This window comes from Protopterus annectens, chromosome 7.part0 (genome assembly GCF_019279795.1).
Source record: "Protopterus annectens isolate FY-2018-M chromosome 7.part0, PAN1.0, whole genome shotgun sequence".
NCBI classification, from domain to species: domain Eukaryota; kingdom Metazoa; phylum Chordata; order Ceratodontiformes; family Protopteridae; genus Protopterus; species Protopterus annectens.
Genome location: NC_056739.1, coordinates 1,319,218,703 through 1,319,232,491, shown reverse-complemented (window position 1 = coordinate 1,319,232,491; position 13,789 = coordinate 1,319,218,703).

The window sequence follows — 13,789 nt, the reverse complement described above, 5'->3', positions numbered from 1 at the left end:
AGAAACATACACACAACACAAGCACACCAAAATAAATAAACCACATGCATACACTTAACAAAATACTACTTCTAACCCTACACCAAACCGTACATACAATCCTATCTATCCACTAACCTTAACCGGCACCCTAACCCTAAGGTCCATAACTATCGCACACATACCCTACGAAACTATACACAAACTAATTAATACACACACATACAGTTAACAAAACCCAACCCTACACTACACCACACATACATTCCTAACTATCCACTTACCTTAACCCGCACCCTAACCCTAAGGTCTATAACTATCGCACACATACCCTACGAAACTATACACAAACAAACTAATTAATACACACACATACAGTTAACAAAACCCAAACCTACACTAAACCATACATACATTCCTAACTATCCACTTACCTTAACCCGCACCCTAACCCTAAGGTCTGTAACTATCGCGCCACAGTGGAGGAAATAGTGAAGCCATGGAACGGCCCACCGTAATCTTGCCCTAGGTAAGATTTCGATGTTCCGGGGCTTCACTATTTTCATCCTTCGATGTAGTGGGTTCGATATTATAACATTTTAAGTTTTACAACTTCGATGTTATAATATAGACCCTGATTTTCTTGAGCTTTAAATACTGACAGGGATTCATAAAAGTGACCGCAAAGTATAGCCTATATGTGCACTTAGTGTAATCTTTCTAAGTGACTAGAAAGCACAAAAATGTGGTAGGGATGTTCTTGAATACCTATTGTGTGCACTTAGTGTAGGCATTATTGAATTTGGCCCAGGGTGTATAATTAGCAGAGCAGCAGAAACTGTATCATTTTACAGAATAATTTTAACCTAGAGCTGGATGCATTATGTTTGGTTAGGCTATTCTAACTAAACTATGTTCCCTGCATTCTGTTTCAGATACATTTAAAAAGATCTTTTGAGATGCTGTGCATCCAAATCTGTGTGGTACTCAGTCACAAAATGTACGCTGCTTGTTCACTGCCGAAATATAACAAGTTGTCAAGACAAAAGTATGTGGTTATAAACTGTACTAGCATATGTCATGGCTACATATGGCATAGGAGATAACACATCCTGTTCAAGATTCATGGAAGAGCACTGAAGCGAAATAAACTGAGATATGATTACTGTACAGCAAATCCAAAAACACAAGAAACCAATTTTTATTACAGCACAAATTCCAAAAGTACAGTCTTGTATACAATGTGTCACCTGCATGATTCACACCATCAAGAAGATTAATACAATTAAAAAAAAAAGATATACAATCACCATTAAGGACATTTCAAATTGTTGGAACACACTTCACCCCTACAAAACTGTATGTATCTGTTGCCTTACAAGTGACATGTAAAACTGCATGATAACTTGACAGCCTAACAGCATGACCCAGTCAAAGCCTCGTTAAATACCGATTCTCACCATGATAATCATATCCAGTATTTTGCAGACACAGGACAAAGACATAACATTTTGAAGTGGGCAGGTATATGAAAACAGTACAGGTACCATGAAACCAATGTTAAATCCTTTCCAGGACTATTTAAGTAATTATAACTTGCATTGTTATTGCCAAAACAACAGTCTCTCTCTGGAGTTGTAGCTCCTGTACTGCTATTGAGGTGACTGTAGGAATAAATATGAATGACATTTTACATGACATCTTATAGCTGTCACACATTCATACATATTCAGTAACTGGCTAGGAAGACATTGGGAGGAGTATACTTACTTTTAGGCTGGACTGCAACCCATAATGTAAGACTTTTCACTTGAAGATATTGAAATATGGCATTTTGAATCATCATCATAATTGTAAATAGGCCAGGGATTGAATATCAGTAAGTTGGACATTTCCATGCTAAATCTGTGCTCCTCTCAAAGAAAAGATAACGTTAAATACCCAAGAAAACAAATTTTGTACAAGCAGGCAGAACAGCTGATAGATTATTATTAAGAAAAAAATTATCATTTTGAAGCACAGGCTCCTGTGCATTCTTGCTCATAAGTACACAGCAGTACTGTAGAGGCTAATAAATTGTGATATTTAACATGCGGGATTACAATGTACAGAACAGACAATGGATCGCAAAGGTTGGACTGCTACATTTTCAGAAAACCTGACAGAAATTTCATGTTCATAGGTAGGTACTAGGCTATTGGCCCTGGGGCCTATATAAGCCTAGCCAAAAATGTTCCCTGGCTTTTGTCATCCAAGAAAATTATTTTCCTGTGCCCCTGTCAAGTAGTGCCACAGAAGTGATCCCCAGGGTGAATTTTCTATTTCCCATCCAGTCGTCAAAAGAATTTTCTTAAAGAGGGCCAATGAGGAGCTTTGCTTGACATGAATGGGTAGTTTGTTCCAGAGTATGGGAAGTCTCTGCAACAGGAATCTATCCCTCCAGCATGTTCTGTTTATTATGGTGACAAGGTTTAGGTCCCTGGAGCATGTGGTTTGGAGAGATTGGGATTTCTTTAAGTGTAGCATGTCCAGCAGCTTTGGGTTTGACATGGCTTTGCATGTTAGGTAGAGATCGCATCTGTGTAGGCGATATGCGACGAGTAGAGCTGGAGTTTTATGAGACGGTCTGCATATGGCATCTGTTTGAGGCCAGTAATCCTCTTAGTGAGGTATTTCTGTGGCCTTTCCAATTGTTGTAGGTGTCTTGTGAGATACATGCCAAACGGGGCATTGTACTCTATAATGGGTCTGATGCGGGATGAGTAGAGAGGAACAATGACCTCATTTTTCTAGAGGAGAACCCTTTTGTGATGAGGTGTGCCACGTAGAAGGATTTCCTGACTACTGTGGCAATATGGTTATCAAAGGAGAGACTACTGTCCATCTGTGTCCCAAGGTCTGTTATCACATTTTCAGTGTTTAGTGAGCTACCACCTATGTGGCAGTTCATGGGTACCGAGTTTTTCCCAAAGGGGATGACAATGCACTTCTTGGCATTGAGCTTGAGGGCATAACTTTGACACCAAGCATCTGTCTCTGTGAGGCCCTTTTGTAGAATGTCTACATCATTAGGTGATTCTATTATGGCTCCCAGTTTGCAGTCATCTGCAAACTTTGTTAGCCAAAGACCTTCTGTGTTGGCCTGCACTTCAGAGAAGTAGATGATGAACAGGAGAAAACCCATGACCAAACCCTGTGGTATTCCACTCGTCACTGGTCTGAAGTCGGACTTGGAGTCGGCTACTTTTACTGTGTGGGTTCTGTCAGTGAACCAGTTGGCCACCCATCTTGTGACATAGGGATTTATGACCAGTTTAGTGAGTTTATCTATAAATCCAGAGTGAGGGCAGGGCCGGCCTTAGCTGAAATGGTGCCCTAGGCGAAGTAGTGCTCTGGCGCTCCTTAATCCCCAACCATGCCATACTCATGATACACCCCAATTTGAGCCACACCCACAGAAAGGTCACTCCACATGAAAGGCACTCCAGTTATTTCCTTCAGTTTTTTAAATGTATGAACGTCAGCTTCTGCTGTAACAGGCTTTGCATTACCAACCATTTTACGAACGTTATGAACTCCAAAATGAATGCCAGAGTTCATCTGATGAGTAATACGATCCAAATTCAGAGCCAGCTGACACACACACACACACACACACACACACACACACACACACACACACAAAACGCATGCATGCACACACACACACACACACACACATGCGCGCACACACACACACACACACACACACACACACAAACGCATGCATGCACACACACACACACACACACACACACACACACACACACACACACACACAAAACGCATGCATGCACACACACACACACACATGCGCGCACACACACACACACACACACACACACACACACACACACACACACACACACACACACACACACACACATTATGACATAATGCAGTCCTAGCAGGTGCCCAAAGCTGTACCATCATTTGGTAGGTACCATTCACCCAAGCAACTGATCCTTTGCCCTTTTGATTACAGGACATCTATTGAAGAATGTTTTGATGGTTACATTTCACAGACCCCCTGGAATGACAAAAAACAAAGGGAGACCCATTTACATTTTTCTACTCACTTTGAATGCTATTTCTTTAAATGAATCACTAGTTTTTCAGCAAAACTCAGCTATGCTTCTATCTACCTGTTTATGCATCTTGATTGTATTGTCATTATTTATTAAATGTAATTCACTGCCTTTTTTTCAAAAGTTGTCAATTTTAGTAGGGGATTAAGAGGGACAGAGCAAAATTTGGAGTCAAAATAAGAAACAGTTGAGAGAGAGGTAAATTCAACAACCACGAATTTGTAATCAACCATAGATTTGCAAGCAACATTCACAGACAACGGCTGAACAAGACACAGGTACATTCACTTAACACAAGAGAAGTAAACACTTACTCCAGATGCTATCTTCTCTGCAACCTTTGTAGTACCACAACAAATGCACAGGACTGGGCAGTTTTTGTTGTCCTTGCCATTCTATACTGCTGTTTAAATCCAAAAGCACCAGCAACAGAAACTAACCCTACACACAGCTGTGCCACATGTCACAGAAGACACACCTGAAACCCTACATTAAGTAGGGAGAAACACAAACATTTGTTCTATGCCTGGTCTGTATTACTACTGCAACGGTCTGACTCTGGAAGCAGTCTAAATTAATTGGCTGTATGTGATTCGCATTACACTAGCTTGTGGGGAGTAATCACACTTTTTTCCTGAAATTAGACTCACATCTAGTGCATGGTGCACCTTAAAAACTGGAAGCATCAAACCCTGGCCAAATGCATACTGTAAATAAACACAAGCACAAAAGATCCCAACAACTAACTCCAAAATGAAACCAGGACAGTAGAGAGAGACTACAAAACATTTAATAAATCACTATGAATCAAGCAATGAAAACAATAAAACTGATAAATGCTTTCATCCCATATAACTTGGAATTTCATAAGATCATCTCAACTGCACATACTGTTCAAATAGTTTAAACAATCCACCACTCCATCCTGACTCCATATATCTGCTTTTTGTTTAAAGGTATACTCCCCATCGTATGTCATATATCCATAACAAATATCTAAAAAAAGTGTATAAACTTAAACATTGTCAAAATGATAAAATTAATTTTAAAAAACAATTACAAGTCACCTCAGCCTACTCATAGCTACTTTAATGTTGTAAGTAAATATAATTTTTAAAAGCTATGTTTCTTCAAAACAGAAATATTCTCACTCCTCTTATCAAAATATAATGTTTTAACCCTAACAAAAATGATGCAAACCTGGATTACTATTTTCTAAGATGGATGCAAGTGCAGTCATGCCTCTAAACGTCTTGCTTAAGAATTCTGGACAAACACTCCAAATCGGGGAAAGTTTTAAATACTATTCTAATTTACGTAGAATTACTAGCACAACAGGTTTTGAATCAGTGTATCTTCTAGCATTTGTAATTGCAAAGCTAATGCCTGGTATTTTCAACTGATTTAATTTTGTGACGGATAGGGTAAAAATAATATAAGGCAAAATCCCAGCAGATTTTATCAAATACTTTCTCTACATAAAGACCCAACAACACCAGGAGCATTTTTTTTACATTCTGCATTACCACCATTCTGTTAATTTTGTCAAATGTTTTCCACTCATCCACAAAATCATATTGGTCTACATCTATCATAGGTTCATTGGTAGGTACTAGGCTATCGGCCCAGGGGCCTACGTAAGCCTAGCCAACAATGTTCCCTGGCTTACGCCACCCAAGAAAGTTATTTTCCTGTGCCACTGTCGAGCAGAGACACAGAAGTGATCCCCAGGGTGTATTTCCTATTTCCCATCCACTCATCAAGACTTTTCTTGAAGAGTGCTAATGAAGAACTTTGCTTGACATAGGTGGGTAGCCTGTTCTAGAGTATGGGAAGTCTCTGGGACAGGAATCTATCATTCCAGCATGTCCTGTTTATTGTGGTAACAAGGTTTAGGTCCCTAGAGCATGTAGCTCGGAGGGATTGGGATTTCTTTAGGTGTAGCATGTCCAACAGCTCTGGGTTTGACATAGCTTTATATGTTAGGCAGAGATCACCTCGGAGTAGGCGATATGCTACAGAGTAAAGCTGGAGTTTTTTGAGGCGGTCAGTGTAGGGCATTTGTTTGAGGCCAGTAATCCTCTTTGTGAGGTACTTCTGTGGCCTTTCCAGCTGCTGCAGGTGTCTTGTGAGGTACATTCCAAAAGGGGTGCTGTACTCTATAATGGGTCTAACGAATGTCGAGTAGAGGGGAACAATGCCCTCTTTTTTCCTGGATGAGAACGCTTTTATGATGAGGTGTGCCACGTAGAAGGATTTCCTGACTACTTTGGCAATGTGACTATCAAAGGAGAGACTACTGTCTACCTGGGTCCCAAGGTCTCTTATCACACATTTGGTGTTAAGTAGATTGCTGCCTATGTGGTAGTTCATGGGTACAGAGTTTTTACCAAAGGGGATGACACTGCACTTTTTGGCATTGAGCTTGAGGCCATGGCTCTGACACCAGGCATCTGTCTCAGTGAGGCCCTTCTGTAGGATGTCCACATCATTTGGGGACTTGACTATGGCTCCTAGTTTGCAGTCATCTGCGAACTTCATTAGCCAGAGGCCTTCTGTGTTAGCCTGTACTTCAGAGAAGTAGATACCAAACAGGAGAGGTCCCAGAACGGAATCCTGTGGTACTCCACTTGTCACTGCTTTGAGGTCAGATTTGGAGTCTACAACTTTTACAGTGTGGGTTCTGTCAGTGAGCCAGTTGGCAACCCATCTTATGACGTAGGGACTTATACCTAGTTTAGTGAGTTTAGCTATAATTCCAGAATGGGGGATGGTGTTGAAAGCCTTGGCGAGGTCAAGATAGGCTGTGTGAACCACATTACCCTCATCTACGGCTTTGGTGATTGCCTCAAAGAAGTTGATCAGGTTCAGGAGGGATGATCTGCCTTTCACAAACCTGAACTGGGTGGGATCCAAAGTTTGGAGGTTACCAATGTCTTTGTTTATGAGTTCCATGATGATACCTTCCATGGCCTTGCAGACCAGGCTCGTCATGCTAATAGGTCGATATTTCCCAGGATCAGTGGTGGCTCCCCCTTTGTAGAGTGGGATAACTGTTGCTGTGCGCCATTCAGTGGGCACAAAGCCTGATGCGAGGCTATTATTGAATATGGTGCTTAAGTGGGGAGCCAGTTCATTCTGAAGTTCGTGTAAAACGCACCCTGGGATGTTGTCCGGTCCCATGGATGCTGTGTTTTTGGCTTTAGAGAGTGCAGCTTTTACCTGCGTAGTTGTGATTACAGGGACTCTGCATTCTTCCTGTACAGATATGGGCCCTTTAGGGGGTGGGGGGGTAAAGTTAGCACTGAACCTATCTGCCAGGATGTTGGCAATATCAGCTGGTTCTGTAATTGTCATGCCGTTGTGCTGTAACTCAGAGCAGATCTGGGTGTTGCCATCAAGATTCTTGACAAGGCTATAGAATGCTTTGTGGTTGTCCTTAGAATTAGTGGTGATTTTGTTTTTGTAGCTAGCTTTGGAGGATCTTATAAGGGATCTCAGCTTCTTACTGAGGCTGACCAGGGAGCTCCTCCACTCATGGGATTTTACTCTCTTTTGCAACAGTTTCTTCCTTCTGTTGTACAGTTTGCTTATGCCAGGGCACCACCAGATTGGCTTCCTTTTTTTGGAGGATAGCATCTTGGTTCTGTTTGGGATAGCACGATCCATGCACTCATGTAAGTGCTTATAGAGTGCATTTGTGTAGGATTTAGCAGTTGTAACTGTATTGTTCATCTGCATGGGTGTCATGAAGTTCACCACTTCTGTCTTAAGAAGCATGAAGTTGGATTTGGAGAATTTTTTTACCATGGTTTCCTTAATGTGGGGTGGGGGCGGGATGTGGATATCAAGGGTGATTAGCTTATGGTCGGATCGGACCATCGATGAGTTGACTTCAGGTGTGGAACACCAGTCACTCATATTGGTAATGACTAGGTCTAGGATATTGTTGCCCCTGATGGGGGTGTGGATAAGTTGATCCGGGGCATTGGAGCTTATGAATTCCAGAAAACGTTGAGCTAAGGAGTTGGTACATGAGTACTTTTCCCAGTTAATGGTGGGGTAGTTGAAGTCACCCATTATTAGGGTGTTTGGTTAAACCCTAATACTTTCCAGTACTTAAAGAAAAGAGGAGTGGGAATCCTGGGGCATGGTGGGGGATCTGTAGCAAGCTACAATTTGGATTGCAGTTTTGCCCAGAGTTAGTTGAACTTGGATAACCTCGGATGCATTATGCTGAGCAACTAGCCTGGAGGTGTGGATATCCTTAATGAATATGGACACATCTCCACCTTTGGTGTTTCGGTCCAGGTTACATGGCTGAAAAGTGTGGTATGAGTTATAGCCTGGTAGTGCAGGGGTGCTCTCTGGAGCCTTGAACCAGGTCTCAGTCACTGCACAGATATTGATGTTCTCCATTTTAAGGAGTGCCTCGAGTGAGTGCATTTTGAGATTTAGACTTCTAGCATTGAGTAGCATTACCCTCAGTTTTTGCTTGCCTGTTCCTGTTACGGTGGTGAATTTGTTATTTGAACCTTGCCTAAAAAATGCAGAATAGGGGTGGCAAGAGCTTTAGCCAGTATCCAGAATTCCACAGGCGACAGGTGCAGACCATCTCTGGCAAAGCATCATGGTCTGTTGACCATGTCATCCCAGGCAGACAGATACTGGATCCCCTTAGAATGACACCAGAAGCTTAGCCAATTGTTGAAGTCAATCATTTTGTCTTTGTACTGTGGTATCATTCTGGGTGATTGCAGGATGCTACTCAGGGTTAGGGTCATACCTGCCTGGGCTACAAGATCTGGGAGCTCCTCCATGTCTCTTTTCTGTAGTCCAGGGAGGTACGTCTCAGGCCATTCACACTAACATGGACAATAATAGAGTCATATTTGCACTTGTTGTGGAGTGAACTGAGTGTGTGTGTCATGTGGCAGATCCTGGCACCAGACAGGCAGCTGACAGTAGCTTTCACCTTGTTTAGCATGGTGAGTGTGACATCAGTGTGCTTAAACTATAGAGTCACGTCACCTATGACTAGTGTGTTGGGTATGTTGTTTTGACTTATGGGCTGAGGTTGAGTGGCACACTGATTTTGTGGGCTATGTGTCATTTGGGTAGTGTTGAGAGGTGGTTGTCTGCGTTTCAGCTTGGGAGGTCTCTGTTGCTTGGGCAGATTTTTATTGATAGCCTCCGTGAATGTGGGTGTGTGCTTTGTGTTTCTATGTATGGGTTTTGGTAGTGTGGGTTTTGAAGGACTATGTGTTGAGTGTGGTGTGGTGCAGGTGTTAACCTTCTCCTCCTGACTGTCTAGTCCAGTCTTGGTTGCAGTGAGGATGTTATACCGTTTTTTTTTTTATATAAGAGGGTAGTTTGGGTGGAAAGTAGCTAGAATAACAGGATGTGTGTTCGTCTACATTTTCTGAAGGATACAAAGTCTGAAAATCAAATGTATGTCATCATTTTTTGAATTCATTCCTCAGTACTTTTTCCAAAAAACAGATTTTATGAACAACAAACTAAACATGATGCAACAATTTTGGCATCCTGTGAAAATCTACACAGTTGACAGTAATGGCAAGGTGAGTGTAAACATACCAGACCGTGTTATACTGCCTTCCTGCAATGCTTGCTAAGTGCTTTATGGTTTTGGAAGCTGGTAAAACAGGTAGTGCTTTTTTCTGTAAGTAGTAGTACATGGAGCAGGTACTACAAAGAATTAAGGTCACACCTCTGATCATAAGCTTCACTTATGTGTTCGTAACATGGATGCCAAGACTCACCTCGAGTGAATTTCTTGGTATCCATGTCTCGAACACATGATAAGCAGTTTAGGATTGGTGAGCCACATATAATCATGCATGTTATACACTTGAGAGGTAGATGTCAAGAAATTCAGCATGATACCAAAGCCTGAAAGGTAAATCTTGTTGTCTACATTGAGAAAGCATAACAAATGGGTTATGATCATAATTCTTCAAAGTACCAGCAGATTTACCTGTCTCCCTGTATGAGAAAAGTTGGAGGAAAAAAGTTAAAGGACTGCTAACTGTTACAGGTTTGAAAGTTGCAACATACTTAACGTTTGATGCAGAGACAGTGGCTGCCATCAGAGAACAGAAGAAACCACAAACAGTTTTAAAAGTTGCTAAGCACTTCATGCAGCCAAAATGTTTAATGGCTTTCATAGCTGTTTGCACTTCCCAAAACTCTTTTGTAACTGTAATGGCCACTGACCACTGTTAATGTTTTAGCACGAGGCTAGAACTTAACAACAATAAGTGTTTCATGAAAACAAAAGCTTGTTAAGTACCTTTCTCACACCAAAAAGGAGCTGAACAAGAATGTCTTTCCCTAGGTATCATAGTATCATAGGTTAGTACTAGGCTAACTGCCTTTCTGAGCCATTTTAAGCCTAGCCAATTACCCCATGTGAGAATCAAACCCTGCACCTTTGGTTTATAAAGCAAATACATTAACCATTATGCCAACAAAAAATGTACACAAATCCAGCAGCTTCCAGGACTAGTGACAAAGAAAGTTCTCCAGTTTCTGAAAATGTACATGATAATTTATTATAGCCAACACATCTCTAATTTAACAATAAATTATTTTTCCTATGACTAATGATCACCATTAGCATTAATGAACATCTGAATAACACCTAAGTTGCACATTAAGTGAACTATATACAACTCTTCTCCTCCTCTTGCCGGCATTTCTCCTTGTAGTTTAGAGAGCTGCTCTCTACTTGGTGTCATGATAATCCTTTCCACTCCCATAACCCGTTTGCCCCCATCACCTGCTGCTCATTTCATTTTTTATCTGATACTCCTCATTTACCCCTTCCCTTTCTACCTCAGTAGGTGTCTCTTAGCATATCAAACTTGTTTCATACATCTTCATTACCTTAGCTAAATCTGAAGCCTGCCAGATGCAATTCTATCCTGACAGACCAACTCTCCTTGCCATTCTGACTCAATCCCAATAATTCTCGTAGTCCCTCCTGTGTCAAAATGGCGTGTACTCTTTCATTCACCAGAGTTATGCATTTATTTCTTGGACCACGTGCATCTGCCTCTTCCAAGCACAACTTGTTGGTCTTCTACTATTTCACCTATGGTTATCAGTCTAACTCCCTTCCTTCTGTGATCTCATTGGTTCCTTGTACATCCATTATGTCACATGATCCTCCATCCATGTTTCATAGTGGTGGGGATATCTGTACTACTTTTCAAAAAACAGTTCCTTTCACCATAAAATAATATCTTCTATTCCAGTCTAATTAGCTCTAAAACAATATGATTACTCCCCTAATTTCCTGTAGTAGAATCCGTGAATGGGCACGCCTTCATTGAAGGCTGGGCGTCGAGCTGGCACCTCGGCACCATAAAAATCTACTGCCAATCATTAGCGGACCGGAGTTCCACTGTGGCGACCACTAACTGGGAAAAGCCGAAAGAAGAAGAAGAAGTATCTAAACTGATTCATTTCAAACCCAACTTTTCCCATCAATCTGACTCCCCAGTGCTGTATTATACAACACTGAGACTCTACTTGATAGGCCTAACTAACAACAATGGAGACCATGTGATCCAATGTTCAGTTCTGTTTCTGAAACTCTTCAACATCTAGATCTTTGTTAAGGAGCAGATTATGTAAAACCTTTCCTGGGTGTAGTGTAATGCTAACTGAAACTGATTATAGTAACAATCATATTGGGGATAAAGTTACTTGCAGCATATTTAATAGTCTTTTCTGTCACATGTTCATTGTGAATCTTGCTCAGTCACCCCCAATGCATCATGCACCTTTTTGGTGTGTTGCAACATCACATAATGGTAATCCAGCATTCTTTTCCCGAAGAGTGTAAATGATTTAGCTGGACACTGTTGCTTCACTTGGTTGCTTAGTTGTTGAAGGATCATCTTGATCTGTCTCCAACCAAGATACATCTGCTGTCTGCAACCCATTGAGTTTGTACTGATTCAGTACCTCTGGTGCCTGGTCAGCATCCATAAAAGTTTTAGTCTCCATTGGAAAAATACTTTAAAGAATGCAGGGTAACTTAATTTGAAGCACACATGTGATTCTCTGCACAGAGTGATGTATTTAAGGAATTTACTTCTCTTCATTCTTGTGACCTGAGAAAAATCTTTGTCTACAGAAACCTTACTTTTTCCTTCTGAACCTTATGCTTCTTTCATATTTCCTTCAGGATTTGTTCTTCATGCTGAACGTTCTGAACTTATCACTCTAGGGAATTTAGCCATTCTGTTCTGTGATGTATATATTTGGTGAGCCCTGTCCAACAGAATCTTGTGTGCTAGAAGTCCCAACCATTAGCTCAGCTGGCAATCATATAGCTCAGTCTCTTCCTTCAGCCCTTTTGGGGATATTCATGAAACAAAGGTTCTCTCTTCTTTCCTGGTCCTTCATCTCACAATATTTTCTCTGATGTCTTCTTGGAAGCACTCAATTTCTATGAATTGCAGTATATGATCCTCTTTCTCTTCAACAGCTCCACATTGTCCACCTGTGCAGAAGGGACTTGCTCCATATCTGCCAATTTTATATCAGTCTTTTTAACATAGTCTAACCATGATTTCTTCAGCTTCTTCACTTCTATACAGAGTCATGACATCACCTCCCCAAACCTTGCCAGGCATGGCAGTGACCCCTGAGCCAAAAAGGGTAGTCAGTCCTGAAACAGACTTTGTTCAGTTTCTCCTTTATATCTGCCATTTCTCCATCCTTTGTAGGAAGTTACTGCTCATGAGCACTGAAGACTATGGGAAAGCATGTGGTATCGACCCGCTCTCTCTCTAGTTTATCAGGCAAAATTTTACAAGTATTAACTTTCCTTCTAGCCTTATTCTTTATAGAAATGGTATCCGTTTACTGCTGCTGTTCAGGGTGACCATTGGAAGAACCCAGAAAGCACAAAACTGTATTTGCTTTCTACAGGGGAACAGAGAGAGAGGATACTTATGTGGTTAACTCAATGGCACCATTGTGGGAAGTCCCCTAGTATCCCATAGATTCTTAGGAACAAAATGGAGGAAACTGCTACATGTCCTAGCTTGTTTATGCATTAGCTGGACCAAAGTCTATGGATTTGGAAACAGAAATCGACAATGTTTACAGATGAACTCAGTGATGGCTATGACATCGGCTGTTGACAGAGTGAATCAATAATACACTATAACACATTGAGAACAACTGAATACAATAGCATTATTATTACTAATGAACTTAAGTACATGTGTGAAAACCTATGGAGAGATGGGCGCAAACTTAAATGTCATTGTGTTATACCACTCATTACATTCAAACCAATTCATGTATTACAAGTGGAAAGCCAGCTGAAAATAGCAAATTGAGCAGATAAGCAGATTACAATGGACAGGGCTTGGGCCAAAAAATGAATTAGCTTGTGAAGAAAAAATGGCTAAGTGGTAATAAGGAGACATGAAGTAAATATCAGCATTAATATACACAAACGAATGGTGAGTTACCCACAAATATGAAAAGTCCCCACTGCAGCATAACAGCTTTCTGTTTTGCTGTATGTGTAATAATAATAATGTGTGTGCTACCAGTCTGTGAATAAACAAGCTTGCTGACTTGGGGTAAATGTGTGTTTTCTGCATAACAACTGAGCCACATACCTTTCAGGTTGA